The sequence below is a fragment of the Lutra lutra genome, chromosome 7 (assembly GCF_902655055.1).
Source record: "Lutra lutra chromosome 7, mLutLut1.2, whole genome shotgun sequence".
In the NCBI taxonomy this organism is placed as follows: Eukaryota; Metazoa; Chordata; class Mammalia; order Carnivora; family Mustelidae; genus Lutra; species Lutra lutra.
In genome coordinates, this window is record NC_062284.1 from 41,882,378 (window position 1) to 41,909,574 (window position 27,197).

The following is a 27,197-nucleotide window of genomic DNA, read 5'->3' on the forward strand; positions in this document are numbered from 1 at the left end:
GGTGATGATAACTGCACACCCTGGGTATATACCATTTAATTGTAAATTTTAAAAGGGTGATTTTTAGGGGCGCCTGGGTGGCTTGGACAGTTAAATGTCTGCCTCTGGCTCAGGTTATGATCTCAGGGTCCGGGGATCAAGCCCCACATTGGGCTCTCTGCTCAGCAGGGAGCCTGCTTTCCCCTTCTCTCTAGGCCTGCCTTGCTGCCTACTTGTGATCTCTCTCTCTCTCCCTGTCAAATATATAAAATCTTAAAAAAAAAAAAGGGAGGGGTGTATCTTATGTATGTATACATATACAAGATATGTTTCATATATATCTCAATAGAGCCACTATTTTAAAAACATCATGCTAGATACTGTCCCCTCATTATTACTATCTTTGTTACCATCACGGTGGCAAATGCTACAAAGCGGTTACTTCATGCCAGCTGAAAACTTTACAAAATAACTGCTGATTGGATTTCTCTTTTGAAACGTTAGCCTATGGGGGCTTTGTTTTAGAACAGCCTCTGTCTTCTATCTCTTTGACTTTGGCTCAGGGTAGAATTCAGTAAACACTTTTTGACTACTAGCAAAACGCTGCTTTTCTTGATTCATGAAATAACCAAGTATTTTTAGTGAAAACACCAAAGTGCACCCTAAAACTCATGAATCCATTCCAAGATCTAAAAATTTCACGACCACCTCCAGATCACACTCACTTGTGATCATTCCTTGAGGCGCAGCTACACTAAACAATTAACAAAAACCCAGCAGTCAAACCAGTTAACAGGGAGAGCTCACTCTGATGCTATGGAATTACATCTGAATGTACCCATGATTTCTTCTCTTTGCAGATAATGGTAAAATTGCCTAAATCGCACACCAGCAGAGCTCTAATGAGACCTGATTTGGGTTCATTTCTATTCAAGGCAAACTAAACGTGTAAAATGCCCTACTTCTAACAGCTCACCGTAGTACACAGACCTTAACAACGGATTCCACTAAAGTAAGTTTGGGCTGCTGAGGAATCAAGTGTGGAGGCTAAATTAAGTTAATACTATTTTCCGATGTTAAGGAGGACGGAGTGACTTTCTCCTCACCAGCCCTCAGTCTCTCGGGATGCAACCAGAGCTGCGCGTTTGGCATTGCTTTGTTGGTGGCTGGTATATCTCACAAGGGAGGAAGAAAACTAGAGCCCAGAAACTAAAGATGTATTGAGATAGCCTTGCTCCTTTGTGGGTCTACCTGCTTGTCCCACAGGGACCGAGTCTGGGTCATTTTCAGAGGCCAGTCCTGGTCCCTGAAAGGCTCTGCTTAGAAAAAAGCTCTCTTCTACAAGTACTCTGTTGAGGCACATGGCTAAATCCCAACTTCCTGTCAGTGCTCAGACCTCTGTCTGAAAACCCAGGCCCCACAGAAGCAGCAGCCATCAGAAGCAACATTACTATGGTGACCTATTGGGCTTCTTTTTCCAGATGAAGTAGCTTGTGCCCAGAGGTAAGCAAGGTCCCAAGTAACTATAGGAGATTGGTTAAAAGAATTTTCATTACGCAGCCCTCCCTCTAATTATCCAGATCTGGTGCCTTGTCTTATCGTCTTTAGTCTTTGTTTTCTTCATTTGAGCTCCCTGGATTCCAGAACTTCGCTGCATATCTATCTGCTCTTTTAGTCCCAAGTCAACTACCCCTCTGTCAGCCTGAGCAGGTTTCAGAACAGGACTCACAGATCTCCTCTGACCCTCTAGTTCCAGGTGTCATGCTTTTTTGAAAACCAGCTGCTGCTGGCCCTCTTGGCTATCCAGTTCCTCTACTGCCCATGTTCCTGTGTGACAAGGCCAGGCTGTTTCCATGTGTTAGAAGCACAGGCTTCCTCTCCCCTGAGCAGCTGCCAAGAACAATCACCTGGGCTTTGCAGTATACTGATCAAGAACAAGGGTCTCGGGGCCCATAGCACTGAATCCTGACTTGGCTGGATGTCAGCCAGGTAGTCTCAGGGAAGTTATTTGTTTTTGTTTTTGTTTTTTTAAGCTTTTCGGAGCCTTGATTTGTTTATTGGTAACATAAAAATAATTAAAGGACTTAACTCACGGGACCACTGGGTGAGGGTATGTGAGATGATGTATATAAAAAGCCCTTAGAATGGAGCCTGGTGCACAGAGAATGCTCAGGAATATTAGCCATCGGTGTTATTTGGAAAAGCAAAAGCAAACAACTCTCCAAAGTCAATAACACACCAAACACCTAATTAGATGCAACCTGATCATCTTATAAAACACACTATTTATATAATTTGAAGCTTTTTCCCAAGAAGGGCATTCAGAGTGTCTGATCAATTATTTAGAGTACAGAAACAAACGGCGAGGACCCACTTTAAGACAACATGAAGTCACATCAGTGGACAGCAGACATTAAGAAGAGATCAGTAAAATCTATCTCTGACAGGCTGATAGAATTGGGGTTTAAGGTCAGGCTCTGGAAATTCCTCCTAGACTAAGAGGAAATGCTTTGAGATGTTATTTGGCAGAAACAAATAATTTCCTTTTTCACCGCTTGTAAAATAAGACACAAACATAAACCTCCCACCTCTCTGTGTCATTTTAGAATACTATTTCCTTTAAAAACAAATATACAGCAGCGTGATTGTGGTATTATCATGTGGGCTGCTATAAGAAGGTGATTTATGAAATCTGTGACTGCATTTCCTCTTAGCGTGCTTGAAGAAAGAATCTGCACCATCACCCATGGGTCCCCTAAGAGGGCCTGCACACACAATTTCTTTTCGATAAAAGTGGAAGAAGCAGATTTGCCTCTCTGTGAGATCAAAATGCTTTCTTTTGACCAATGACATCTTATTTTACTCTTTGGTTTCCAGGAATATTTAAGGCTCAATTAGGAGCAACCCTGCAGGTCCATGGGCCTGTGTATTTCTATTCTCTTGCCCCACCCTTTCCCTGGAACCGGTTTGACATTCTTCCCTTCATTCTAACTTTTCCTTGGTCCTAATCCAAACAGCAATCTCTCCGAGGCTAGAGATATTTCCATTTTTGTAGGTTAAAACCCACCAAATTTCAACAGCTTTATTTGATTCAACCTATTTTTACCTATTTTTTAGTTTGTGGGTTTTAGTTTGTAGGCCAGCTCAAAGCCTCTGTAAAAGGTATAAATTAAAATAAAATCAATTAAAATAAAATAAAATAATAATGGTCTGATTTCTTCAGACATTAAAATGATGAAACAAAGATTAAATTTCTTATATTTCTGCTTTGAGAAAATACAAAAAACTCTTGAGAGTTGTTTGAATAACTTGAGAGTGACTTGAGAAATACAAAAATCTCTGACAATGGTGTTATCTACCCCCCCCACCTTAATTACAGGATTCCTTTCCTTAAATGAAACCAAGGCAGTTAAAAATAAACAAATTTTGCCCTTCACTTGCTCATTCAACACCTCAGCCACCATCTTCCACCTCCAATTTAACCCCGAGGCCTCGGCCGCCCTAAAGGCTCCTCAAAGCACCTTTAGAAAAGCACTGATCTAAAGGAACAAACATTAATGAGGAGAGAGGTGGGGACAATGGCCAGCACTCTCCTTTCCAGCAATGAGTTTTACTGATGCTTAATTTCATCACGACCTCAGGACCCTTGATCTATCTTTATTACTGTCTGCCAGGCCTCTGTTTTTATGGCCCCACTTGCTTGACTTGACCCTGAGACCTCGAGCTCCGTGGCCTCCTACGCTGTACCCGTTCTGGGCACAGCCACCAGGGTTTCCACTATTGGAGAAAGGTCTCACCAGGAGAAGGGCCTAGGTGGACACATGCTGGAGAGCCCCATTCCTGGCTAGTAGTCGCTCCAGACAGGTGCTCTCAACATATCCCACTCTCCTGAAGTCCCCTAGCCCACCCACTGGGTGAAACAACCATGTTAACATTCAGTAGAATTCAACACCTTTGCTGAAAAAACTGGGACCCCACTTGAACAATAGCCTGGCTGTTTGAGCTGAGGCTCAAAGCACACTGCAAAATGCAAAATGGCCACTTTGCCACCTCATCCCAATTTTTAATAAACACCTAGGCTTCCTTTCACCATCAAAATAAAAAAAATTGTGGAGGGGGTGGCAAATGAAAGAGAAAGTGTTAGAAAATAGGGTGACTCTGAGGCTGAATAATGATGGCACGAAAACGTGTCCTTGAGGCATAGGGACCACTCAAGAAGGAAATAACCACTCCAACCCGGGGGGCCATTCACCACAGGGAGGTAACATTTGAAGCTCTTTGCAAAATGCTTCCCTGCTTCTGCCTTCCCTTGTTCACCACAGAATTAATGAAAAGGAAAGATGATAAATATGTTTATAAAAAAAGAACCAATTCAATAATTCATCACCTTGCCGGTGTACAATATAACTACTACAAAAGAAATTTGTTTTCCTACCCACTGACCATGAATGGGCACCTGAGATGTAAATACGGCTCAGAGCATTGTCCTCGTGGGCACGTGTTCCAGAACTGTCCCCAGCACGCTATCCAGGCCAGTACCCAGGTGGCACTTCCTCTTCAATTAGCCCTGCTGTTCCTGTATCTACCACCTTTTCTGCCTCCCCATACAAAGCACGCTGGCGATCACCCAAAGTTTTGCTTTGCAGCAACCATGAAAACTCACTAGGCATGGAATTATGGTATTTCTTGGGTCAAAATGGTGCTTTTCAACTGGGGGAGTGATTTTGCACCCAGGGTACATCTGGCAATGTCAAGTGACATTTGTGATTGATTGACACATCTGGGGGTACTAGAGGCTACTGGCATCCAGTAAGTGAAGTCCAGGGGTGCTGCTGAATTATCCTACGATAGCGACGATAACCCCCGCAACAAAGAACCGTCCTGCGCAAGATATCAATAGCACCGAAGTTGAGAAGCCTGGCCTAAAAGGAACACAGTAATGAAAATCTGTTAGGCCAACCTCTCCTTTCGCAGACAAAGATATTGAAGCCTAGGGGGAGGGAAAGTTAGAATTGGAGAATTCAGTCAGTAGGAGCAGAGGCCGTGCATGGTGTCCAGGTTAGCTGGTTCTATACCTCTTCCCTGTGGCATGTTTATTCTAGAAGGAATTACTCAGAAAATGGCACTTACCTTTAGGAAAAAAAGGATACACACCTAAATGGAATCTGTGATAATCTCTGATTGCGCTGATTTTTCTCTTTTGTTCTGGTATGCCCAGCCTGGATTTATGTGGTTTGTTAGTTTTGTTTTGCTTTCATGATAAACAGTTACCGATTTTATAAGCAGAAAACAGTGTATCGTCTTCACTTCTAAAGACTATATGAAATACAGTGAAATCCAGCTTGACTAGTTAATATTCATTGCTGGCAAGAGCACGGCAGGATCAGCTTTATGAGGTGGTAGGGCAGGAATGGGTAAGTGGTACAAATGGGGATGCTTCTGGAAAACAAACTGATAACATAAATTCAGAGTCTTAAAGATGTTCACTCAGAATTTCAAAGATTTACATACCAGAATGTGAAGTGAAGCTTTATATATAATAACAAAACCTTGAAAATAATCTAAACATCTAATAGTTATTAGTGTAATAAATTCTAACTTGGCTTAATAAATTATATAAAAAGGTATTAATTGAACCTCACATATATTCAAATGATGTAATGCTATGCAGCTGATAAAAGTCATGTTTTTTATTATTTTAGGGTTGGTGTCCCTATTAAATTAAAGTCTACGAGTTCAAGGACATTGCCTTTTTGATTCCTTCTGCATTTCTGCGTTCCTGGGCAGTATACAGGAATTACTGGTGAGTGAATGAAATGAATGAATGAACATGGTTACCAATGACTGACATTTTCATGATCAGAATCCTTTTACTTTTCCTCTACTTTTTGAAGATTCTCCAATGAGTCTGTGTTGCTTTTATAGACAGAAGAGTATATGTAGATTATTTTGCTGTTGCAAAATATAAAAGAGCACCTTAGAACCCAAGTAAAGAAGGGGAAAGATGCAGAAGGCAAGGGCATACAAAAGGGCATTCGGTGCCTGGGAAGCCCGTTCCATGACGCAACTGAGGGATACAATGATACAGCTACCATGGATTCAAAATATGGGAATTATAATAACCCACTGGCCCGGCCACAGTGCTTTGTTATAACTGGTTTACTCTTTCAGCATTCTTCCCTCCCTTGAGCTTTTCTCCCACTGGTAACACCAAGAGCTGAAACAACAGAGCAGCCACAAATCAACAGACTCATGTGGTCAGAGGCTCCAGTGGCCACAAGATCAGAGGCATTGTGGCAGTGGAGGCTGGGGGTGCTTTTCAACTGGATGTGCGTCTGCAGCTGACAAATGGAATAAAAGAACTATGCTGTGGTGCTCAAAATAGAACAGAAAAATGTATCCCAAAGAGAGAGAGAGAAAGAGAGAGAGAGAGGGAGAGAGAGAAGAAGAAGAAAATGACACAGACATGAGAGGCTGGCTTCTGGAACAACCTAAAAAGACCAGTGTTAACCCAGACCCATGAATATAATTCTCACAGCCTTTGTAGAACTTTTTTTTTTTTTTCCCTTTTCACAAATGCCTCTTTGGGACTGCAACCCTGAAAAATGTCATCTGCCCTTTTCCTGGAATGGTTAGATCCTTATGTCACCTAGGCAGGAAAAAAAAAAGTGTGATGATTTTATATATTTGACTACTTGTGGTCATCCTGGTACAGTAACCAAAGAAAATAAACAAATCTAAATATAAATTCATGTGTGTGTATGGAGAGAGAGTCGAAGGGTCACAGAAGAAAAGAAGAGAGGACTACAGAAAGAGAGGCAGGGAGTGTGTGCACAGCTGATGGGAAGGAGTGGACCTATCACTGTCTTGGGCAGAATGAACAATTGCTGGAATAGTCTGGACTTTAAGGACTCTGACGAGGACCACTTGCCCAGACCCATTCTCTCTTCCCTTCTTTATCTCCCTAAACTTTGAGAAGCAGCATATTCCTTTGACAAGAGAAAAATCCTTTCATTCTCTAATGAGAAATACAGCTCACAATGAAAATGGCCCCCCAAAGGGCATGTGAGTCATAGCTCTCTCATCTTCCTTGAGCATAGGTTTTAGGGACATAGGAGAAGGGTGAGACAAAATCAATGAAGAATAATAGGCCATCAAAATGAATGTGGCTCTCTTATAGCCTGGTCCTAAAAAGCAGTCTTTTCCTTTGATTCCATGCGAAGAGCACATGTGATTGTGGTAGAAGAAAGATGGTGGTAAGTTCTTTGGCAATCTCTCCAGTCAGAAGCAGGGTGGAAATCTTCTCTCCTTGAATCTAGGCCAGCCTAGATATGTTTTTTACCAACAGAGTAGAGCAGAAATGAAGCTATACCTGTTTGGGGTTCATCCTTTGAGAAGACTGGTGGCTTTCACCACCTTTTCTGGAGCCCTGAACTGACTCTAACTACTGTGTGGTAGGGCCAGGTAGAGATGACTTAAGAACGCAGGAGGGGAGGGGGTGTAGCTGAGCTCCAGATGTCCAGCTGTCCCTGCCAAGCTACTGAACGCGCAAGTAAAGGCACTTAAGACCCTTGAGACTAGCCTGGCTACTGCTGAATACTAATAAGTGACTTCAACTGATGTCATGTGGGAAAGCAGAATAGCACAGCCTAGATTTGCCTGGATTCTTCACCCATTAAAAAATGTGAGATAGAATAAAATGGTTTTATTTTGAAGCTCCCAAGTTTTGGGGTAGCATGTTATATAGTAATAGATAGTCTGGCCTAGACAAGAGGGTTTTAATGACTGTCCGTTTTCAATATTAGCTTTGCCTCAGAAATTTTCCTGTCTATCTATCTCCTATCTAACTATTGGTCGGGCGATCTGAAAAAAGATAAAATATAGTCTGTGCTCTTAAGGGAATGGAATGCAATGCAACTGGTAACTATCCTGGCTCAAATTTCAGCATTGCCCCTTGGTTAGTAGATGACTCAGGCAATTACTGTGTTCTTTGGGCCTCAACTTCCTCATCTGTAACACGGGGACAACACCACCTATTTGATGGGGTTGTTGTGACTGTCACATGAGAAAGCAGATGCAAAGCACAGAGCACAGGGCCTGGCTCACCAGCATCGGTTTCCGTGGTCCGTGATTCCCCACACCATCCAACTCAGCCTCGCCTCCTGTTTCCAAATCTCAGCTAGTTTCTCTGCCACCTCATTTCCTGGACACTCTTGATTTTTCCAGGCAAACGACTGCCTCACGATTTATCTTGTTTAGATCTCAACCCTACTCACTGCTAGAACTTCACCAAATTGAGGGCATCTTTAGAAGAATCCCACCTGGTATACAGAAGGTCCTTAAAGGGAAAAGCAGACAAGACCTTGTTACATCTGGAGACAGCATTTCCCCAACTAAATCAGACAGCACGAGTTGACAGAAGGCAGAGCATCAAAACAGTCATAACATAGACATTAAAAAAAAAAAAAAAAAAACATATGGAGGGGCCCTGAGGATGGAGATTAAAAACAAAAACAAAAACAAACTAGAAGGTTCTAATGGGATCTAGTTACATGACCAGACAAAGGTGAACAAGGCTGGGACCCCTCAGCGTCAATTACAGCTCACTAGGACTGAGGGATAAGTAGGTCTCAAAGGCTTTACACTGCAACGTTTTTGCCTCCAACCAAGTGCAGGAGTATCCCACATGAAAGGCCCAAATTCCATGCCTGGGTGGTTCCTGTGGAACCTTTCCTTAACACTTGCTTATGTTAAACTCCTTATAGAGTTGGCCTGCCAAGGGCCACCCAGTTATAACCATGGATGTCAATCCCTCCTGCAAAATATTTCAACCCATTTGCTTAGTCAATATAGACAGCTTTGATCTCCACCTGAGGTGGGTCTCCAGTAATGAAAATAGCAAATTTTCTTGCATAAACAATCGTAAGGATGGTGAAAGGCTTAAAACTCTTCAAGAACAACTTAAGCCATTACTAAAATTAGTACACCATCATCTAGGTTTTGCAATGAATATATTTTATGACTATAACTTCTTCCTAGACAACTGGGTCCCTTCTGGAATGGTCTGGCATACTTGCTAAGTGTTTATGGCACAGACTTGGAAGACAACTACAAACTCTAAAATCCCTACCATTTACAAAAACCAGACGAGACTTGTGGTCACCACATTTAAACCTAGCAGCCTCCTAGAACAACATCGTCTGTGACTATCTCTCTTCTGCTCCTGGACCATAAGGTTGCCTTCCTCAATAGTTTTCATTGCTTCTGGAAGTGATCTGCTCTTTGTCAGGTTGTTGCAAACAAAAACCAAGACAGGTCAGAAGAAAGCTGCCTTCACTGTCGGCAAGACATTTTCCTGTACCAGAGCTGAGAGGGGAAAAAAAATGAGAGAACGAGGGAGCACGAGAGTGAGACTGAGCTGGAATTAGTAAAAAGGTTTCAAGTGCCTCTATGATCTTTTAACAGAGATGTTAAGCATATCAGATTTGCAACCCTTCGTGGCCTGAAGGGATCTAGTTATGTGGTCAGTTGTGAAGACATTCTCTTGTTCCTACTCTGACTATCATGCTGTCACTAGGGTGCATGGCTGGTTCATGATAAAAGGCAGCCAAAGTGGGATTTTATAGGAATTTCAGAAGTCTCAGCATTATTGAAGACCCTTGCCAGGATTAAACCCCAGTTCGGCAAACCAAAGTGTTCTACATATTATAGACAAGAGCAGAGGAGCAGAAAGAGAAGGAAAAGGCAAAGAAGCAGGAGTATCAAATAGGTAGAAAAAAGCATCTTTACAGACATGTTTGAAGTGACTTCAGGGCCATCTGTTTCTTTCTTTGGGGTTGCACGCTCGTGGTTGTTTGGCATCTGGATGGGCAGAGGATAGGGAAGGAGCTTTTAAAAATAGCCCACTCTCTCTGGAGCAAGACAGTGCTAGCTTGAAAGGTTGGTCGTTTGGAAGTACTAAGGCAGGCTTAGGGACGGCCCCGTGCACCTGCCGCCCCACGGCCTCACCCGTGCCTGGCTGCGGTGAGAAGGAGGAAGTGAAGTGAGGCTTTAGCAATGACATTCTGTTTCACCTCCAAACAGCCAGACTCCTTAGACCTTCCTTCCCAGAGTCTAATACTTCATGGAGTCTAATCATGAGCTTCTAAAAAGAAGGCTAGTGAGAACTCGAAATGAAGAGATCCTAAAAATTAGCCCTAGTCAGCCAAGAAAGGGTATCCCTAGAGGGGGTCCAAAACAGGCTCTCTCCATCCCCATCTTGCTCTGTGAACCTCACCTCACTAACCAGGCTCCTGCCCAGGAGCTCCTCTCAATCTCAATCTCTCTCTCTCTCTCTTTCCCTCTCTCTCTCCTGGCCTCATGCACACCCAGCCACACATTGGTTTCACTGGCTCAATTCTCAACACTTCGTTTGAGCAAGTGTTCTCTGGTTTTGGTGTTGTTTTACCTGTCCTCTTGTGCTCTAACTTCTCTAACTCCAAGTACTTTTCTGGCTCACCTCAAGATTTTCTCTTCCTTTAAGACGTCAGCTGGGTGTTTGTGGATTCAAGAGAGGAGCAGAGATCAAAGCTGTCCCTGCCCTGGGTGACAGGAGCCTGCCACTTTGCAAGTCCTTCCTGCGATGGCAATAAAGCCTCCTACCCCGAGGGCCCGGGCAGATAGACCGGAGTGGACCCTCATATCCCTTCCGCACGGAAAAAAGGCAGGGTGGTAGCAGAGGGCAAACCTTCATCACAGAAAGACTGTTGCGTTGCCAGTGAACAGTCACTGGAGCCCAGGAGATGAAAACACAGAAGAGGTGCTTAGGAATAAGAGGGCCACCTCTGAGGCTCCTTTCCTGACCCTTCCTTGTCATGTCCTTAGTCCTGTACCTGGAGTTTAATCTGCCTCCCACAGTCCCATGAGCATCCAGTGTTTTTTCCTACCATCACCCTGGCAGGAGCTGGCTACTTCCCACCTCACTATGAACCCCTCAACAGCGGGAACGAGGAGCTCTAATGCTGTGTGCCCAATGCACCCTGCCCAGTCCCGGGTGGAGAGAGATGTCCCTAAATGTTTGCTGAATTACTGATTGTTTAGACCAGCCTCCTTTGGCAGAGGGGGAAACGGGGGCTGAGAGAGAAAGCAAGGGAGGGAGAGAAAGAAATCAACCTTTCGGCAATATCCATAGCCCAGCAGGCATCTTAGCATTTGACATTTATCACTTCTCTTTCTTCCCAGCACCCCAGGGAATAGGCTTCCCTGCCCCCAGACTTGCTAGTGAGTGCCGCGACACATGTGTATTTGGGAGAGAATAAAATGCATGGTTCTCCACAGTCAAAGGAGAGTGACCATGGCACAGACGAATGTCTGAAGCCTCATGCTGACCTGGAACGGCAGCAACGCTGTGCAGGGAGGACGCTTGGGAGGCACCAAGTCCTGCTGAAGTTTAGATCTGGCCTCCCTTGCAGGCCAAGATACAGAATCCCCAAGCTAAAACGCCAAAGGGCAGGAAACCCAAGTTGGGAAAACACAGTTGTGCCTTACCTCCTTCGCCTTGGCCCACTGGCAGACTTAAATTTATGCCATGCGAAACTCAGATACAGAAATAGACGCGGCCGCAGGAAATGCGGATCGTAATGGACGGCAAGGGATGTAAAAATACCTTAAAAGTATGAGATTACTTCCGAAACCCTGGGGACGATTTATAAAGAGTAAGAGATTATAAAACAGCACCAAGTAATTTCCCAATATGAAAATAGAGGAAAATGTATTACACATCCATAAATCCACTCTGGAAGGTTCTATTCATACAGGGATTAGGATTCTCATCTTTCTGCAATACCCAATAGCCAATATCCAATATTCCGCTCCATCTTCCCACAATAAGTAACCCAGATGTCACCGTCTTCTTTTCCAGTGGTCTGTGCAGTGCACGTAAGCATCCCTGCGTTACGTTGGGACTTGTTTAAAGTCATCCAATGCTAGGACCGAAGGCATTTTCATGATCACGGACGCTAACCCCCTTACTTTACATTTGTGCAAATTGGGAGCTCAATGAATTTTCTCCAAGTTAACTGTGGAGATGGGCCTAGAATACTGCATAGTTTCTAAAATGTCTCACAAATGCCACTTTTTAACTCTTGACCATCCCAACTCCTCTCCGAAGAATGCAGGGTACAAATGTTAGGAAACGAGATGCTTGCTATAAAGAAGTATGCTGCCTGTCCACACCTGAGGCCCCAGCAGCAGAATCATGAGCATGTGAGCTGAGGTGGGTGATGCTTTGGAGACCCCACGTTCCTGTGACCAGGGCATTGGCTCCGGGGCCCCTTCTTGGGGACTGTGGAGAGCAGCTGAGATAAGGTGTGGCCAAGGGCTGTTCTCTTTGTGCCATTTTAGTGGAGCTGGGATGTTATGCAAGGAAATCTTTGGTATTGCAATAATCCTGGATTATAAATAATTTAGCATATTTCTTTGTAAACTGCAGTCCAGAATCCTTGCAAATAAGAAAAGGATTAACTTTTTCAGAAGTACTTGCTCTTGAGACTTTAAGTTCAAGGCAGAACAATGCTTGCCGTGGTAATTCCATCTATTTTAAGATCACAAAACCACACCAAGTTGAAACCAGAGCAGAAGATATTAATGCAGTGCTCTCTCTGAAGGGCCCAATAGTGGGACGAGAAAGCTTTCAAAGGGAATTAAGTAGACAGAGAAAGCTCCCTGTTCATGTCCAAATCACAAGGAGGCGGCTGAATAGGATTCACAGTTCTCCATGGGAAGGACCCACACCATAGCTAATGTTCAAAACAGGGGGGAGATGTCTTGGGAAGATCAAGGACTGAGAATTCTGCTGTCAGAATCAGCTGCCTGCCCATTAGTGCCTCAAAAGACCCCCTTCCATGTGCGAGCTGATATGATCCTGCAAATGAGCCCATTTTTCTTTTTCTAACTGGCCCAAACTCTATCTGAAGGAATGTGTCATTATGTAATATTTCGCAAGTGCCCTTGATGTAAGCTTCAGATCTGGTGTGTGTGTGCGTGTGTATGCGTGCGTGTGTGCAGTGGGTGAGGGTAAGGGGTCAGCGAAGAACAAGATATACACAGAAAGTAAAGAAATTGGATGGTGAGCTGCTCAGAATGTGGAAGAACAGACAAGCATCCAGGGTGGGCATCCGGTCAAGGGGTCGGCACTTGGTCGGGTCCCATGGTCAGAGGTCATAAGAGGAACAATGCTAGCTGCAGAGAAAGCCAGAGCCAGGGAAAACTGAAGGGTCAAATGGGCAACAAAAGACAGAAGCAGAGATGTATAGACTCAGAAATCACCAGCCAGCAAGAAGGGGGCAAGGCAGGGGCATGAAGGACAAGAGACAGGTCAGCGAAACCACACCTCCAAAGCCTGGTCTCCAAGACCCTCCTTGATCTGGTCTCTGCCAGTCTTTCTAGCCTCATCCCCTGCTGTCCCACATTTGACACCTTACATGCCATCAAAACAAAAATGCAGCAGACTCTGTTCTCCATTCTTGCCTTCGTTCCTTCGGTTCTCTGTACCCAGACAACCCTTTCTTCCACCCCTGATCTCCCGTTTTCCAAGATGTAGCTTTGGAGTCACCTCCTCCTGGAAGCCTTCCTTGCTCTCCAAACCTTGGGGCTGGGTTAAGTACCACTCCTACAGGCTCTGATGACATTAGGCCAATTTCCAAGCTTCCATCTAAGAAAGATGGCAGAAAGTTTTCATGCAAAGGGTCAACTCTGAACTCTGAAAAGGTCATGGCTGCTTGGAGGCACTTTGTTAAGGATTCTGAGGTCTCATCTGGAATCACTAGGAAAGAATGTAGCAGTCAGTTAAGGGCCCACTTCAGTGCACGGCCACAGTCTGCCATTTCTGCTGTCGACCAACATCCTCATGAGCCAGATGAGGAATTTGAGGCTGAAAGACAGGAAATGTCTGTCCAGCATCACAAGGCTAGCTGACAGCAAAATCAGAATAGGAAACCAGGCCTTGTCATTCTTAACCAAGTGTTCCTTGATTCACAAAGATTCCAAATCTGGAATATTGAAACTCTTAACAGATTCTTAGATCTCTTCAGAGGAGGAGAGTAGTTATTTAGAGATGGAGCCACTGAAGGGAAACAGGCATTCACGATTTTGCTTGGACACCGCCTGCCCGAACCTCTGTGCCATATAAGGTTTCCTCCTGCCTAATTCTCCCTGAGTCTCTGCCTTTTTGCTCTTATTTAGTTGGTGCTGTTGGCACTGCTGGTGCCTGTGACCCAAGATAAAATGAAGACTTCTGAGCCGACTCTCCCGATATCACAAATGCACTCCTTCCTGTCAGTGAAGAAGCCAAAACGAAGTTGAAGCTACGTTTCCCGACTTGGTGTTTCACTCCTCACCCAGGCATCAGAAACTTTCCCGAGAAGGAAATATACTTAGAATGGTTTCATTAGATGCACTCTTTCCTTGTCACAGGGTAAAGGGAATTTTCCAGCAGGTTCCAGTTTTAGGAGGTTACAAGGTATAAAGAGAAGGAAAGCTGGCACACTCTCCATCTGACAAGAAGTTGTCACGTTACCACTGTATTTAAATTTAGCTGCGACACCCTAAAGGATTCTAAACTATGCTTTCCGGAGACCTCAGTGGTGACACGAGACACGTGCTTGCCGGCCCCCTCTCCCATCGTCCTGTGCTTCTGTCAGAGTTTGGGAGGTGAGATAAATTCTCCCAGCATGGCCTGAGCTTGCAAAGGGTCGTCTAACCCTTAAACCTGAAGAGAATCACCTGGATGTCCGCCTTTATGTGCTTCAACAGCAAATGACCTGGTTGGCCAGGTTACCCAAGGACACAGTTCTAACCAAAGATGGGAGAATTCTCAGAACTGGAGGCAAATGTGAGATGATGATAGGACATTCTCTAAACCCCCTATCCCAGAATGCTCAACAGCAATTAGCAACCATGTCCTTTGTCTCACCTCTGCTGTGTTTTTAGCAGCTCGGTTTCTTCAGAGGACAGGGCAAGTGGGAATGGGATTAGGCCGGGAGTCCTGATTTTCTGAGGGAAGAGAGTGTTATTACATGTTTTCATTTCAAGTTTCACTGAAGGATTTCTGGGTAACGAACCCCCTACCCTGCCTGATGAGACTCTGTCATCTTTGGGCGCCCACCTCACCGCTCCATGAGAAAGTAAAGAAGCCACTCTGGAGGTGAATTCTAAGCAGCTGAAGAGAGAAGAGTGCACTGTATGTGTTTTTGTTTTTTTTCAAGTCCTATAAGGATGAGGCTCTTAAGGGACGAGGGAGCATGGAGGAAGGAGAAGTGGGTGACAGAGCCTCTGAGGGATCAATAAATTTGACTGTTTCTTTATACAAGGGGAAGGATGGTGCAGGGAGGCAGATGGGAGAAAGAATCCCAGAATCATAAATTTTAAAGCTGAAAGGACCCTTAGAGGTCACCTAGTATAACCTCCTCTGTCTTACAAATGAAGAAACCAAAAGTCAGAAACGTGAATGCCCAAGGTCAGGCTACTTGTGAAGAGCCAGGACCTGAATCGTAATCTCCTGAGTCCCCAGTCCAGGACCTCTCCCCCAGTCCACAGAGACTGGGCTGATCCACCCCATCAAGGAGCCACGTGAACACTTATGTGTCTACAGGGTGACCCCATGCCCACTCCCTAGGGACCTCCCATAATGTTCCTCTCCTCAAAACTAATGTCCTGGCTTCTCACTTTCTCTGAAAACTATCTTCATTGGCCACATGGGCACAGAGACAGTTCTCCCAGTGAAGAGCTCTCACGGCTGTCTCTGTGAAGCCAGCAAAGCTGCTTCGGCGATCATTTTTTACCTCGGCAGCTCCCTGACAAGAGGATTAAAGCAGGCGGCTTTCAAAAAAGTCTCAAGAATAATTTAAAACTCACTATGCTAATGCTCGCCTAGAGTTTTGTACACTTTCGTGAAAACTCATAAATCTCTCCTGCCACACCCTAGCAGCAATCCTGTCACTGGCATGGCTTAATGAAATTAAGAAAGAAATAGAGTGTACCCAGTCATAAATTAGGACCAGAAACCTCACTGTGCAGACAAAGCTTTCAAAGTCACAAACCAAAATCGAGCATGGAGTCACGAGTCTGGGGATTTTTGAGGGAGTAGGCGGTAGTTCTCTTGGAGGGGGGCTTCCTCTGCAGTCCTTCCTGCAAACAAGATGGGCCAGGGACTAAGAATACAGTGCTTCTTAAATGTTAGCTTGCATCAGAATCGCCACAAGACTGTGCCACAACCCAGTTTGCTGGACCCTGCTCCTTGATTTTCTGACGGGGCAGGTCCGGGGCGGGGCCTGAGAATCTGCGTTTCTAGCGAGGTCTCAGGCGCTGTTGATGCGGCTGGTCTGGCTGGGGAACTGCACTCTGAGAACCTGTGGGTTGGAAAGACCCACTGAGGCCTCTGCTGGGGTGGGATTTAATGACAATGTGGGGAGATGGGAGGTGAGGTGGAATTTTAAAAATCCCTTCACAGCCACAGCAGGTAGGGTAGGAAATCGAAACGCACAGACGTGAGGGCCCCGTTGTCATAGCACCAGCATCGAGCGGTCCCTTGAACAGGGAGGTGAGCAGTGTGCTCCAGCTCCTTTAGTCACCTCTAAAAGATAATGCCTATCTGAGCAAAAGCAAACACCGGGAAGCTTAAAAACCTGGGGTCCCCATGCTCGTTCCTCAAGCAGGAGAAAATGTCTTTATGTATAGAAAGTGCAGTGTAAATAGAAAGTAGGGCTTGATTTCCTCAAGCTTGAGTCAAAGAATCTGCTGAGAAGGCCACATGACACACGAAATGAAATCCAGGTCCTTGATACCCAGAGGCAAGAAAGAGAACGGAGGATCCAAGAAAATCCAAATGTTCCTGAATTTCTCCACTAAACAGTTCTGATCGGATTTGCTGTCTTTTTGGAACATACATGAGGTTCATTAATTGGCATACATTCAACAGGAAAAAATAAAAAAATTAGAAAAAAAGGGTGCTGGAGGACAAATCAGTAATTGCTCCTTTAGAGCAAACCAAAGTTACTGAGAAAATCTCCTATAAAGGCTCTGTCAAAACAAGTCACTTAAGGATTAGTGAGAGCTAAATCCTCCGTCAGAGAGATTTTCCTCAACAGTCGTAAATGGGTTTTAGTATCGGAAAATCTTAGGAAATATACTTTCCCTGCCCCCACCCTCCACCCGGAACGGTTCTTTCAATAGCTTGGCATCTTGGAGAAGCACAGCGTTTCCTTAGACTGAGGCTTCTTCTTAAAAAAAAAAAAAAAGAAAAAGAAAATAAGTAAACTAAACTAAATTCTGTCGTTTACAGCAAAGTCAGTGGCTGGAAATAAATCATGACAAGACCCTGTGCATATTCCAGAGGCTTGCCCATACGACACACACATTCGGGTACTGCCCTCTCCTCCCTCAGCAGTCTCCCTGAGAACAATGAATATATGGCTATTCTAAGCTGGTGCTCTTTCCTCAGCTTTCCACCTCTTTCTACTTGGTCTCTTTCCTTAAGATTCAATTGCTCAATGTACTCATGTGGTAAGGACAGGAGCTTAAACTTCCTTAAACACGTGTAGGAGATTACTTTTTTTAATTAGAAAAAGGTAAACATTGATCATATCGAACTTTCTTCCTGGCAGCCAGAATTCTAAGACTACACATTGTAATTCTGTCAGCAAAGGGTCATCTTTTCTCTCTCTTAAAACCATCAATCAGGACTCGTGTTATAGTTCTGAGCAGTCTCTGGGGTTCCTCTCACCCGATTAGGGAGGTCTGTCTCTGTTCATTAAGCTGGTGTAGAGAAAAGACCAACTCACACCGTAAGCACTGAGAGACACGCTGGCGTTTATCCCCATGAGAGGGTAACCTGGCCAGGCCATTTTCATATCTGCCTCCCAGAGGGTTACACTCCATTTTTTCTGCCCAGATATTTGTTCTCCTATCAGATCTCAAAGCTAACACACCCTGGACATCACCAGTGCCAATCAATGGAAAGCTAGCATACTTGCAAAATGCTCTATGTGTGAATAAGGATTGATTTTACCCTGGTGATACACAAGCAATTCTAAATTTCCCATTTCCACCACTAGATGCTCAAGAAAAATCCATTGCCAGACAAAAATATTTCTCCTGATATGCATATAGCATCTTAGTTATAGACCTGGATTTAGGCTGTTTCCTTCTCACAGAATATGAGGGAGCCACCCAAAATTCCAATCCCCAAATATTTCCCTTCCCAATCTACTCTATACCTAACATTTCACCACTAAAAAAATCCTTACAATATTTTAAGTCTAGGAATACCCTTTTCACATTAAATTATTGCAAGAAGCAACCCACTAAATCTACTTAATGAGCAACACTCCAGAGACTTTATCAAGTCTTACTTTGGTTGCCTCACCAAAACAATTTAGCCTTGGGGTTATACAGACCTGAGTTGGAACCTAAGAGCCGTCCTTTCCTAGCACTGTGAACTTGGGCAAGTCACGTTTCCTCTTGTAAGTGCCCCCGCTGTGTCACTTACAAAAGGGGAGTCAGGGTACAAACCTGCGAGGAGTGAATAAAGAAACAGGAAGAGCATACTGTGTGGGGTTTGCCATCTGGACAGTGCTCAGTAATGTGAATTCCCCTTCTCGCAGGCTGGCTGGTCAGGGAGAGTGATCAGGATAGATAATCCTCCCCAGGTTAAGAAACGAGAAAGAAACAGGGCACATGGTGGGAAGGGCAGCTCCAGGAGGGGGTCGTCGCCTGTGTGCATGTGTGTTGTTCTTAAAGGCAGCAGTGGGAACAAGGAGAACACCAGTCACTCAGGGGAGAGGATTGCAGAGCTGAACTAACGGCCAAAAAAAAAAAAAAAAAAAAAAAAAAGGAGAGAGAGGGCCAGCCAAAGCCCATAAGGACAGCCATTTGCCTCCTCCTTTCATCAGCTGACAGGGCAGCTCTACCCGTGTCTTACAAGTCCCCCACCAGTTCTGCCCTAACTTTTTACGTATCAGGGCCTTGCACTCATTATCTCCACAATGACGTCTCAAGATCTCTGCCTGTGGGATTAATGAGTAATCATGGTGTACACATAATCTCCTCTTCGGTAGAGATCACATTAAGCAGTTGCCTTAAATCTTGTTCTTGTAGTGGAGGGGATATGAACGCTAGATGAAGAGGCAAAGAAAAGCGTGAACTAATGATTTTGGTGACACGTCCAGGAACCACAAATGCCTACTTTTGGGGGAAAGAACAAGCCTCCCTTAGTCTGATTAACCGCTGCTCAGGCAAGATCCCGTGTTTTTGTGTTCCCCGTCCACTGGAGAGATCTGCCGTGGCTGAAGATGTGTTTTTGAGACCCAAATTGAGCCCCGTTTCCCAAGTGAGCTGTGAATTTTATTTCTGTGGAAGTCCGTATGAACTTGTACTTTCACTGAAAAAAAGCAGCTTAAATAAAAGAGATGAACCTGGAAATTTTTATGTGTCTGTCCCTAGGTCAGATAACGCTTATGCACGTAACGCTCCCTCGATCCCATGAAAGTTGACAAGTGTAGTCCCACATCTTAATAAATTTACTTCAGTCTTCTTATGCTTTCTCTCCAACACAGAGTCATCTAAATGGGGAAGCAAAACTGTGGCCACAATAAAGGAAGGAAGACCTTGTAAAAAGAATAGGCAGGGCTGCACTGAGTTAGAGAAAAGATTTCATGTTTCCTTACACACCTGCCTCCTTCTATCCTTGTCCTGGAGGAGCCAATGCTGGAGATGGGTCCTAAGTAGAGGAGGAAAAACTGTAAGTTTAGCAAAGGAAGCTCTAATTCTTGAGTATCTACTATGCACTGGGCATCTCACTTGCAATGACTCATCTGACATCACACGTAACAGCCCAATGAAGCAGAATTATTTTCTCTACAGACCAAAGAAGCAGAGGCTCAGGCTGTCCAAGCTGCAGATGAGTAAGTGACAGAACCAACCTGCAAACTGGGTTCTGGTGACTCCAAAGCATGGACGGGGTAGAGCCAGGATGATCTTCAGGCTTGGGAGGCCTTCTGTTTATTGGCAGGATGGGTTTTATTCTAGGCTCAAGGAAGAGAAGGAATCAGAACTGATAACTCTCTGTAAAGCTCAGGTCCTCTATCTAGGGTTAAAATGGAGGCAGGAGGGGAGGCAGGGCAGAACCCTTCCAAAAATTAGGCAATGCTTTCTGGGAAACATCACATGCGATTGGATGGTGAAGTGCACCAAAAGCAGCTATTCAAAACTACCATGAGGTTCTGTGTAGTATACAGTTGTCAGGGATCCAATCTGAGGGCATGAGGGGGGTTGGGGGGTACGGTGGGGGACAAGCCATGATCTTGGGCTTACTGATGGATGAGACCAGGGTAGATATTCCCTGGCAATTGCCAAAAACATCTAGCAAGGAGTCCCATGGACAGTAACTGATCTTTAGGCCATCTGTAAGCCAGCACTGGGGTCAGTGGTGGTCCACATCCTATTTAGGGGAACATGGAGCAGCATTTCATCTCCACACCACTGGGGGTTGTCCACAATGCTACAGAAACCATGGTTTGGCCTTGGGCAGCCAAAACGCAAACATGTCTTACACACGCCATTTTCCAACCTCGTCTTCTATCCTGAGTTAGGATCTCCTAGGCAAGACCTTAGAGAAGTAAATATGAATATGTCATTTCCAAAAGTCCTCAACATGGAGAGCACCGACCACCTGGGCAGTTCAAAAGCAGATTAGTGCACAGTATGCTGAAGTATATGTCCCAATATGGACATGGCACCTTCACAGCTCTTATCTGATTGAGTGCACAAATATGGGCTGGAAATGAAATGATTACTAATTTTCTGAGGGGAAAAGGGGAAATCCAGTATAATGACTGGGTAAAATGTTAGTAATGAAAGGTAAGTAACCCAGACAGGGAGTTTCCTAAGCAAGCAGAAGCCAGCAGTTTTCAGCCACACTTCTTTCATGGTGTTCTCTTAAGGTTAGGTTGATAGATATCTGACAAGCTGGACCATCTACTGAAACCACCTCTTGCCATTTCACCAGGTAGGGATGTCAGCAAAAAGCCTTTTCAGCATAAGTAGCAGCCCACTATCCAAAACAACTCCCCACCCTTTAAACAAACGACTAAGTAAACCCAGATTAAATACAGCTTTATCGGTATGGAGTTTGAGTAATCTCTGAATCAACAAAATCTAGGAGAATGTGTGTACAGAATATCCATTATACAAATGTCAGACCACAAAGTCAAACTCTTTCTTGAGATGCTGTTGAGGACTTCCTAACCCAGCCAATACAGGACAGTGAGGGAAGCCTGGAGTCCTGCTGGCTTCCACCCGACAGCCTGCTTTTCCTGATGCAAAGATCAGGAAAGCAGATTTTCCGCAGAATTATTCTAGTTGTTTCCGGGAGAGAGCAAGATAGCCTTTCCCCCTTTGTCTAAATGGAAAATTCCTTCTCTGAGCTGCTTTAATTGCTATGGGTTAAGCTTGCACATCACACAACGTGACAATCACAATACAACTGGCACCATTTGGTGCTTTTTAACTTTTGTTGGGTACAAGATACAAAGACCAAGATTAAAAGGGTCATGTATTGTCTGCCAAATGGAATGCTTCAAAGTGAAATGGTTCAGCCACATAATTAGGGGGAGAAAAGAAAGAATTAGAATATTCCCTCACATATAAAATTAAGTATGCTCACAAACTGATCAACACAGGAAAATAGAAACATAGTAGCCCGAGAGCCCACAGCTACTTGGATTGCAAGGGGCATTTTAAAACAGCATCTTCCTGATGGATACTGAAATGCACGGGCTGCTGTTTCAATATTGCTGTTACAACAGTCCAGGATACTGATAGAGCACAAGGCTGAGTATGCTTCAGAATCAAATAGAGCTGGGTCAAATACTAGCCTGTTCACTCACTACTGACGTGTGGTTTGGGGCAAGTGTCTTATTTTCTGAAACTGCCTTATATTCTATAAAACGAGAACCATAGCGCCCTTCCTCATAGGTTTTTTTACACAGATATAATAGGATTATATGTAAAGTATGGGACCTCTGCACATACCACATCCTTCATATTATTACTGTCCTCCCCCAACTGGGAGGGCAGAAACCTCACATATATGTCTCTGTACTTTTGAAATTATGCCTATATACGAAAAGCACACAATAAGTACTTCTTGGCATTTATTCAATAGCAAACAATGATTATTTATCTTTTGTACCGTATAACCCAGAAGTTCTCAAACATTCTTGTTTCATGATTAATGTATCAGTCATTTTTTCTTTTATAGCACTCCTGGGCTAAAAGAAATTACCTAACAGTTCTGTTTATTAATCAATTAGGCCAAATAACTTAAAAATAAAAATAGGGGGACGCCTGGGTGGCTCAGTTGGTTAAGCAGCTGCCTTCGGCTCAGGTCATGATCCCAGCGTCCTGGGATCGAGTCCCACATCGGGCTCCTTGCTTGGCAGCGAGCCTGCTTCTCCCTCTGCCTCTGCCTGCCACTCTGTCTGCCTGTGCTCACTCTCACTTCTCTCTCTATGACAAATAAATAAATAAAATCTTAAAAAAAAAAAATAAAAAATAAATAAAAAATAAAAATAGGATTTTTATTGTTAAGTAATCACAAGTACTTACTTCACAACTTCTGAACTCTTGGCATTTGATGGGAAAGCCCCGCCTTCATTTCCTGCTCCACACTGTACCACGTGGCTCTGACTTATATTTTACCAAATGTCAAAAACCTAGCTTCACAAAGGTGTGACATCACTGAAAAGATTGTCGTGCATTCCAGTAGTGAAACTGTGAACTGACTTGAGCTGGTAGTTCACACGATATCTGACAGATGTCAAGAATTGATACACTTTCCTCGACTATTTAAACTACTTCCTGGCACTCTTTTGAGTTCGCTATCATGCCCAGGGTGCCTTGGCTCACTGTCTGGGAACCAAAAGGCTAATCTACCATATCAAATCAGATTGTTCTCCTATGCGACTGTATCATGGAAATACGGATGGGACAATGTTATAGGTCCATCTGAGGAATGACAAGACTTGTTATGACAGCGGCCTGGCTGTATTTCTATTTCGCTTGTTAGCCTTCAGTCTTTCACTTAGTTAAAAGCTGCCCTAGTAATGTCATATGGTCACCAGATAAATTCTGCAGTGGCGCTTCTAGGAATGGAAACACATAAACATCTATTTATCTCAATATCAAATGTTTACTTACTTCGAAAACCATAGGGTAGTGCAAAGTTTTTCACTTTCTCATTCATAGGAATTCATAGGAATTTGTGAGCTGTGGCTCAGCTTCCTATGGGTTCATGTGACATGAAGGAAGGGCCTCTCTCCTCTAACATGTGAGAGGGTCTCATCACTTCAGAGCTCTGCTTGCATATATGCAAGCCCCGGCATCTGGAACCGAACCCAGGTCTGAGGAAGCAACAGGGCTTGCCACTGCTCCTGGTTAGAATGTGTTCTATCTTGTTTTATAGGCATGTGCACAGAGCTGAAAAATGATTTAAACCCTGCTCAGGACAGTGGTAAGGAGAGGCAGGGCGGGGCAGATGGTATATGGGGCGCATACTTAACAACAGCTCCCTGAGAGGGGAAACCCTGCTTTTCAGCGCTGCCTGGTTTCTAGGTTACAAAACCCCCACCACACAGGAGTAAGGTCACCGAGTTCAGAGTCAGGATGAGAAGCACACCACCAGCTCTGGGTTTCTGCTCTTCTAGAGCGGCCTGGAGAATGCTCCTTTAGCTAAAGGGGAGATATGCAAATGTTCAAGTTTATGTTTTCCTAATTGAGGATTTCTCTCAGACATAATAAATAAAGTTGAAAGGAAAAAAAAAATAGAAGAGTGCTTTGGAGAGAAAATAGGCTAATGTGAAGCATTTTATGCAGGGGATGAATTCTGTGACCCCCCTCTGGGCGTGGGGAGACTACTCTAACCTCTGACCTCACCGGCTGAGCCGTCCAGCTGAGGGAAATCAAGTCAACAGTATTCATCAGGCACCCAATACTTGTATGAGTAGTTTTGGAGGGTGCCAGGAGAAGACTGTGGAGACTGTCTATTGGGGTGACAATGTCATGGGGGAGAGAAGGCTCTGGCCTCTACTCACAGCAACCTTAGAGGAGATCGGGTAACGCTGTCTTCCCCAGGGTACATGCTTGGCAGAGACAAGCAGGAGCCACTGTTTCCACCACTGGACCCATTTATGGGCCCTATTGCTCTATTTGGCAAGAAGCTTTGTATAAATGTCTTCTGGAATCCTTCTATGGGGGTGGGGTGGGGGGCAGCGGGCAGTGTGGTAGTCACTTTGTATCAGGCCTCTACACTCGCTCAAGGCTCCAGCCACATGATGCAAAGCTCGGCTTCATTTTGAAGTTCAACTGGCAGAACTATTCTACTCCACCGATTCTTCCCCCCAAGCACTGTGCAATTTGAGGTGGCCGTTTCAGAGACTCACCATCGAGAAGGTACAAGCTCTCCCAATGTATGTTCACCGAGGAGTGTACACAGAAATAAATGCGTAGAAACACAATAGTTATTACAGGGGTGACTGCCTCCCCAGGGACCCTGAATTTAGAATTATGCAAAACAGGAGGCCAGTCTACGACTTCACTTAACAGTGATTTAAGTGAGGCAGCAATGAGTAGAGTATCTTCTAACATGTTAAAATTTCCATGGCAAACCCATTATAAAATGCTTTGCTGTCCCATTGATTTGATAAGCCCCCAGGGGTAACTTTTGCATTCATATACAGTGATATATAAAGTATCTGGTTTGCTTTGAAAAATGGAAGGTCGGTACTAACAATCCTTGGGCTGCTCTGATTTCCCTCTTATTTATAATGAGTGCCTGCTAATTGTGGACCTTCTGCTCGGTGCTGGTAACAGCATTTGTTTTGCACTGGAGGGGTCTGCACACTAGTTACAAGGCATCCCTGTTCTTCGTAACATTTCAAATACCAAGTAACGGTAGACGTAGAGTTGAAACAAGCGGATCACTGTGCCATTTGCACATTCATCCTCCCCATGATTTATGCTGGTGTCATTAAAGGCCTCCTCTCTAACTAGGTTCACGTTTAGGATTTTGGAGGTCCTTACTGGGGCAGAGTGGAGCTTTAGATGCATGGTGTGTGGAGTAAGAGGGGTCTATTCCCTAAATATTTATTTGCACGGGGGCTGAGAAGCAGCCTCAGGCTGAAAAACAAGGATCACCACGGGAGGATCCAGCAGTGCCAGTGAGACTCAGCCACAGGTCTGAGAGTCTGATGGGAAGATTTTCGGATGGGTTGGATGTTCTCTTTCACTATGCTGGCTAGAGTTTGAACCCATCTGGCCCTAAGGGCTTATATATACCTCGGGGAGAAGGGGCTGTACACATCAACTAAATGAACTCCCTCATCAAGTTCTAGAACACTTTTGGGTTCAAACTACTTAACTAAGATGAAACATTCCTAAATGAGCCCAGAGACAGAAAACATCTTTCCTCACTTCAACATAGGCTCCTATTCTGTCCTGGTAATGAAAGATTTGAGAGGGTTGGTGGCTAGAGCCAGCAATCAACCATGTGAAGAGGAGGAAGTCCATAAGAAACGGTCAAACAAACAAGTCCTAAGGGTGGTGTGGTTTGGGGCCTATACTGATGGCATCAGGGGAACTCAGGGCTAGCAGAATCTAGCACTGAGTAAAAAGCCCAGACTAATTCCTAAACACACTGAAAACACCATGCTGGGAGCTCAAAGGGACATTGAATTTTGGAATGAGCTTTGGAAGGGGCTGTATTGCCTGCATTAACAGGTGAGGGCTGGAGGCTCTGGTCTTAGTATTAATGAGACTCATTCATACCCATGGGCTGGAGAGGCTTAGAAACATTTTGGTCACATAAGTTTATATCAGCCCCTCCTCTTCTTCCATATAAGCTTATATTAGCCCCCTCCTCTTCTTCTTCTTCTTCCTAGTCTTAGTTGTGTTATAATCCCTGATCCTGGACCACTTCTCTGAGCCACTGTGCAACCAGGTTCTCTGAAAGGTGTGAAGTATATTCACGGGTTTCTTCCGGATTGACCTGAGATTCCCTCCTTTGCATTGCTATGTGAGTGCAAAGCATGATGATAAAAAATATCATTCTTCAGACACATCAAAGATAGCTCATTAAATCAACTTTTTCCCCCCTGTGTATCTGTTGTGTGTGTGTGTGTGTGTGTGTGTGTGTGTGTTTAAACAGGGACCACTGTGCTTTCTTTCAAGTGACAAGAGTTATGACAGCTGCTCTATAAGGTATTCAATGGTTAATTAAGATACCAGTGTCATTGCTGAGCTCTTTTGTGTTTCGTAGAAAGCAGTTGCTAAACAGATGAAAGTAGGTCTGAGGCAAGGGGTAGCATAACTATTATTTCAATTAATAAATAGCTCTAAAAGTGAAGGAAGTGATACAGGCCTTAGGAGCATCCTTATCTGCCCTGGTTCTGTCAGGAAAATTCAACAGAGCATTTGTGATTGCCACTGCTTCTGTTTAAGGGATCCAAGTAAGTGGGGTCACCTGTGCCGAGCAGGTTAGCGTCTGCCTGGTTCTTGGGGCACCCCCTAGTGACTCATGTGTACCCTGGCACATCCACTTCACGGCAGCCGAAGGAAACTGTGCCCAACTCACCTCTTTCTCTTCCACCTGCATCCTCTCCTCCCTTCTCCCCCTCCCCCTGCATTTCACCAAAGAAGCACTAAAATGTATTTTCAGACAAATATCAGGGAAGCATTTATAAATATTTCAGAGGCGTTTCATAAATAAATAAGCAAATCTACAAGAAGACTTCCCTCTTTTAATGAGATCTTGACTGTGGTATATGGTTTTTATTGGAGCATCATTAAAACCAGTTGGGGAGATTTTATACTGGACTCTCTTTTGGGGGGTTTCAGCATATATGAAAAAGCCTGCTATGCATCTCCGAAACGTGCAGGCTCGTCCCTGACAGATTAGGCAGCTCTGGCACGAGGGAATAGCTTTTACTCTTTTCAAAGTAAATACTAATCAATAGCAACTGTACCGACAAAAACCTTCTTGCCGCTTAATTGCACCACAGCTACTCATAGACCCCAACAGAATTTTCCCCTAGATGTAATAAAATTAACTACCAGGGGCTGAGCTAGTAAGTTATCACCATCTCTCTATTCAAATGTAATTAACACAACCCCCCAACTGCCACTCGTAC

At 44.3% G+C, this 27,197-nt stretch overlaps 1 protein-coding gene across 1 annotated transcript in view; it reads right to left on the reverse strand.

Moving 5' to 3' along the window:
* The window catches only part of RORA (RAR related orphan receptor A), a 713,393-nt gene that overhangs the window by 373,322 nt on the left and 312,874 nt on the right, over positions 1-27,197 (reverse strand). The gene's annotated exons all lie outside the window — the stretch shown is intronic.